Source organism: Petaurus breviceps, unplaced genomic scaffold, assembly GCF_028583685.1.
Source record: "Petaurus breviceps papuanus isolate PSGF00001 unplaced genomic scaffold, PetGlider_PUasm1.0 229, whole genome shotgun sequence".
NCBI lineage: Eukaryota > Metazoa > Chordata > Mammalia > Diprotodontia > Petauridae > Petaurus > Petaurus breviceps.
Genome location: NW_027185903.1, coordinates 36,448,516 through 36,454,688, shown reverse-complemented (window position 1 = coordinate 36,454,688; position 6,173 = coordinate 36,448,516). Strand labels below are relative to the sequence as shown.

At 39.3% G+C, this 6,173-nt stretch overlaps 1 long non-coding RNA gene across 4 annotated transcripts in view; it reads right to left on the bottom strand.

Moving 5' to 3' along the window:
* The window catches only part of LOC138167518 (uncharacterized), a 133,529-nt gene that overhangs the window by 32,053 nt on the left and 95,303 nt on the right, over positions 1-6,173 (bottom strand). The window contains exon 3 of one of the 4 annotated variants that reach the window (XR_011169908.1): positions 4,320-4,378. The exons of the other annotated variants lie outside the window; for them this stretch is intronic. This is a non-coding gene — a long non-coding RNA (uncharacterized lncRNA). The remainder of the gene's footprint in view (positions 1-4,319; positions 4,379-6,173) is intronic. 4 annotated transcript variants of the gene reach the window in all.

The window sequence follows — 6,173 nt, the reverse complement described above, 5'->3', positions numbered from 1 at the left end:
CAAAAAAAAAAAAAAGTTCTCAAAACATAAAAAAAGAAAAAATATTTAACAAAATAAATAAAAATACAATAGGATATGGATAATGTTAACATGTGATTTTCTAAGTCAATATGTGACCTGCAGGGATCTTTATGCATCATTTAGTGACTCCTGTTTCTATTTGAGTTTGATACCACTGATCTAGTCCATCAGGATCCTTCTGGTTCCTGTCACCAAGTATGTTAATCATCCCTTGAAGCTTTCTGTAATTAACAAATTTGATGAGTATATTATCTATACCTTTATTCAAGTCATTGAAAAAAATATTAACACAGAGTCAAGCACAGATTCCTAGGGTATTCATTCCCCTGGAGATTCCTTCCACATTGACATTGATCCATTATCAAATAATCTTTTTAACTCAGTCATCCAATTGGTTAATCAGACTATATTATAATCCAATCCATAGCTCTCCATCTTCTCCACAAGAACAGTATGAAATATTTTACCAAAAGTTCTACTAAAATCTAAGTAAACTATTTCCACAGCAAGTCACTCCAACAAACAGGGCCTTAAAATTTTAATTTGATCTTGGCCTTGCTAAATGATGCAAACCCTAAAGAAGAAAGATTCTTAGTCAAAGCGGTAACAGACTAACTATATTTCTATCCTATTTTCATTTCTTCTATAGATTGATGAGGCCTTCTTTCTATAACCTGCTTCAGTTTCTACCTCAAAACCAAAGGACGTAGGTCCCCTAAAGAAAAGGGGGTTCAAACAAGCAGCTAGTTTTGTTCTCTGGATCAAAGCAGATGTACCAGGACAATAATTCTTCAGCCTTTTATCACTGCATGGAGGTGGCTTTGGGTTCCCAAAATCAATGAAACCTAGAAAGGTTTCAATTATTGCCCCATTGGTTAACAAAAGACCAAGTTAGCCTCAGAAATGTTTGTCACCAAAAGACAGTGTCATACAGTAGAATGAAAGGTGTATTTGGAGTCAGAGCCTCTGCATTCAAATCCTGACACTGCTTGTGCTACCAATGGGTTCTCAGTTAAGTCACTTAACCTCTTCCTGTCCTACTTTCCTCAACTGTAAGATGAAAGGTTGGGACTCAATGACCCTTAAGAACTCTTCTGGCTCTGGCTGGGCTGCCAGTTGATCAATTTTTTCTTTTGGCCATAGCAACTCAATGTCTGGTAAACTGTAGAGTGGTTTTGATTTGTTTTAATAAAAACACCTTCTATGATAAAATCATGGATCTTTGAAATATTGAAGTATGTATTAGAAAATAGGCCATTTTTACTAGCAAATTATTATTTAATACAGTCTACACCATTAGTTCTCAAGCTCTAAGCCACGGCAGGAAATTTTCAAGTATAATAGTCTCTTTTTATAGGTTACTGTGCATTATGCAACCTGTATTGTAAGTCCATGAGCATATGATATGTGTGTATGTATACATATATATACATAATCATACATACACACATATATGTATAGTTGTTTAGTCATTTTCTATCATGGCCAACTCTTCATGACCCTGTATGGAGGTTTCTTGGCAAAGAAACTGGAACAGTTTGCCATTTCCTTCTTCAGTCATTTGAGACAAACAGAGGTTAAGTGAATTGCCCAGGATCACACAGCTAGTAAGTGTTTGAGGCCAAATTTGAACTCAGGTCTTCCTGACTTCAGGCCCAGCACTCTATCTACTGTGCTACCTAGTTGAATATGTGTATGCATATATATGGGTGTGTGTGTATCTACATATGTGTGTCTACAGAGACACACACACCTATATAGTTGTTCATTTGAGTTGACTCATATCCAACTCTTCATGATGCCATGTGGGGTTTTCTTGGAAAAGAAACTGTAGTGATTTGACATTTCATTTTCCAGGGGTTAAGGCAAACAGAGTTTAAGTGACTTACCCAGGGTCACACAGCTAGTATCTGAGGCTTGATTCGAATTCAGGTCTTACTGACTCCAGGTCCAGCACTCAATTCACTGAACCACCTAGCTTCCTCCAAGGCAGAGTTTAAGTGTGACCCAGGGTCACACAGCTAGTAAGTATCTGAGGCCAAATTTAAATTCAGATGTTCCTGACTCTAGGCCCAATGCTCCATCCACTGAGCCAGCTGGCTCATGATTTCATATGTGTGTGTGTGTATAAATATGTGTGTCTACATACATATGTATGTGTCTCTATATATGTGTATGTATATATGTTTGTCTCACACACATACCCCGGATGCAATCTGAAGTAAAGCAAGAGTACTTGCCCAAATTTGGATGGGGTCACTCTTACGCTATAGATGTAGTTATACATACATGCATATGCACATACATCCTATTCAGAGACTATCACTTCACTTCAGTTTGACAGAACCTGCTACATCTGTAGGGTTCAATAATCAAATGAGATAATGTATGTAAAGCATTTTGAAAGCCATTATTAAGATCTTCCAATCAATATTGAGTCACAAGGAGTGTCTGTACAGGAGTCTGGCAACCCTGCCATCCACATCCCTGGAAACCTAAATCACAATACTGTAGGGCATGTACTAGTCTATATCCAGGCTATGCTCCCCACCCGCATTCCCAGGAGAATGTAAGATTTTGAAAGCAGAGAACATTACACTGTTGTCTTTGTATCTCCACAGCAGGCACTTGATAAATATTTGTTTAATTAAACTGAGCTGGGATGACAAGAATAAGGATGATAAGGATAATGGTGATGTTGATGAAAGTGATGCATAAAAGAAACTGCATCTGCAGACCTCCCTCTCCTAGCAGGTTGTACCCTGTCTTACACAATAAAACTGCCTGAAGTTCAGAGAGATGTGCCCATGGTCAGAGAGCCAACAAGTATCTGGGAGAGAATTAGAATCCAGATCTCCCTGACTCCAAGTTTAGAATTCTCTGTACCATGCTATCTTGTCCATCAATCTTTAATGCTAGTAAATTGTATATCTACATGTATAAAACATTGAATTGGCATCATACTGGTGCCAACCAAAGTCAAAAAGCACAAAACTCAAAGACAGCTAGAAGGGGCAGTGTATAGAGAGCTGATCCTAGAGTCAGGAAGACCTGAGTTCAAATGCTGCCTCAAACACATGTGATCCTGGACTAGTCACTTAAGCTCTGTTTGCCTCAGTTTCCTCATCTGCAAAATGGGGATAATAATAGTACCTACCTCTCAGTGCTGTTGTGATGATCAAATGAAATAATTCTAAAGCACTTAGCACCACTATAGCTGGCACATAGTAGGTATTACACAAACGCCAGCTATCATTATTCTTATATTCCTTCAAGCTATACTTTTTCTTTTAGAATTAAGGATTTATACATAAAGAACATTGATTGCATGGCCACGCCTTGTAAAATGTAGATGGAAATATAATTTAAAGTCCAAAAGACAAGGAAAAGCCACCTTATATTATACCCCAGTAGCTATTTCCTGTCTCTTTGGAGAGACTCATGTACAACCAGATTAAACTGTGCAAATAAAATGTCAGATACTAAATACCTCTTCATTACCAAAGACACCACCGTGGCCTCCTAGTCTCCTTTTGGATTCTCTGAGCAAAAGAAACGTTCCACAGTAGCTTCCCACACAAACATAATGAACCCTCCTCCTTCCTCCTACCACAATACAGAAGGCAGGGCAGCCATCCTGGGGGTCAGGAAAACAACAGCTCCTACCAGGAGCTCTACAAAGGGTGTCAGACAGACAGGCTGGCATGAAGGACAGAGGGCTTACCTGAAACATCAAGAAGTCCTGCCTCTAACAGATACTAGCTGGGGGACCAAGGGCAGACCACTTCAATTTTCAGTGCCCACAGTCCACACTGTAAAGCTAGAATTTACAGATGACTTACCCGACTGCATTGATAAAGGACAGCTTATACACAAGGAGATGTCTACAAAGATAAAATCATAGATCCAGACCCCCCCCATCCCTCACCCAAAAAAAAAATACAAAATCAATCAAGAAAAAGAGAAGTAGCCTGTCCAGGACATGGCAGCCTACGAAATTGGGGTAGTGCCAGAATCTCTGGGCAGGTGTTTGTTCTAGGCTGTTGTAGACACCAACTACATACCCATACTTCTCCCTGACACCCAGAAGTCCCCTTGTTCTTGATAGAAAAGTGAAGCTTACCAGTAGGTTAGTGGCACAAATGTGCACAAACACTACACAAACACCACACCACACACACACACACACACACACACACACATACTTGACATCTCACATTTGACATACTCAGTGATCTGGGTACCCTCCTCCCCCATCACTTTTTAAATATGGAGTGCATGAGACCAATCCCTTTTACCTGGTATTCCAGATGAGTCCCAGGTGTAAACAGGTCCCATCTCTCATTTTTTCTGCCTCCTGAAGGGAAGACAGTCAATAGTAAAAAGCCTGGAGAGATGACCAGAGAGAATGAAATTCCCCTGAAGAAAGAAAGAAACAATCTAAAAGAAGAAAATGGAAAAAAAAAAGATTATAAAGAGAAAAAGAGGAATCTCTACCAAGTTCCCAAGGATCTAGAAACTGGAAGGCAGAAGAATGAAACAGAAGAGAAAGAAAGGGCAGAAGGACCTCCGAAGAGCTGGAGCTCGAAGTGCCATGAGGCACAGCCCTGCTCCTCTATCCTGTGATCCTACTGTCATTTCCTAGCTGCGTGAACCTGGACAAGTCACTTAACCTCTGCCTGCCTTAGTTTCCTCAACTGTAAAATGAGGATAATAATAGCACCTACCTTTCAGGGCTATTGTGAGGATCAAATGAGATAATAATTATAAAGTGTTTGTCACAGTACCTGGCACATAGTAAATGCTATATAAATGTTAGCTAACATTATTGTTGGGTCAGCTAAGAGGCGTAGTGAATAGAGTGCTGGGCCTGGAGTTAGGAAGACCTGAGTTCAAACCTAGCCTCAGACACTAGCTGTGTGACCCTGGGCAAGTCACTTGACCCTGTTTTCCTCAGTTTCTTCATCTATAAAATGAGCTGGAGAAGGAAATGGCAAACAACTCTAGTATCTTTTCCAAGAAAACCCCACAAAATAGTGTCACAGAGAGTCAAAAACTACTGAATCATTATTCTTGTTATTACCAAACAAGCCCAGGTCTCAGCTCCCTGGTGTCACTCTCCTTTGTCTTCTGAGATTTCCTATGCTCTGGACCCTCTGCAAATGGAGCATGGTAAGAATTCATTTCACTTCGTCCTTCCTCAGCTCTCCAATAATAATACACTCTTAACTGATTTAAAGGAAATTTACACACAGTTCTCCTGGGAAATGTACCATAGGGGATGGGAATGGGGGAAGAGAGGAGGTAACAATAAGAAAGGAAAAGGTTTCATGATTTACCAAAGTTTTATAAAGCTAATTCTGTCAGCAGGACTAGCCACTATATTTTGTATTCGCTTATGTACTGTAATTACATGTACTGTAATTCTCCAGTAGAATATAAGTTCCATAAGGCCAGAGACATTCTTGTTGGGGTATCCTCAAAACACAGTCCAATGCCTTGGGCAGAGTATATGCTTACTAAATGTTTGTTGAATTGAATGAACCACAAGACACGGCCTCCTCTCCTCAGTTCCCATTGCCTAAATATCTTCTACCGATTTTCATGGCCTCAATAACAATTCTGTACTCTGGTTCCTTATATATACTTTCATGTTCAGCGACTTCATTGCAAAAGTGGGAATAAGGAGAGAGAGTGAGAAATTTATTGGAAAATATGGGACAGGAAGAAAGAATGAGAAAAGCCAAAGACTTGTAAGTTGCATCAAAAAGATTTGTAGCTGATATAAAAGCCTCACAAATCTATTCAAATTAAAGGATTCCCTTTAGAGGGTGAGGCCTTTTGAATGCACCTCAATTCATATGGCATTGTGTTTGTCAGGCTGAACCCCAGAACATTACAGAGCCTTCTACAGGAGATAATAACCTCTCAAAAATAATCTGACCTAATCATCCACATAGGAAAAACCAAGTCAAAGAAGAATGCCAAGTCCAAATTATGACTGATAGTCAAAAGGAAAAATTACAGTGCGATAGATAGATGATAGATAGATAGATAGATAGATAGATAGATAGATAGATAGATAGATAGATAGATAGATAGATAGATGATAGAGATAGATAGATAGATAGATAGATAGATAGATAGATAGA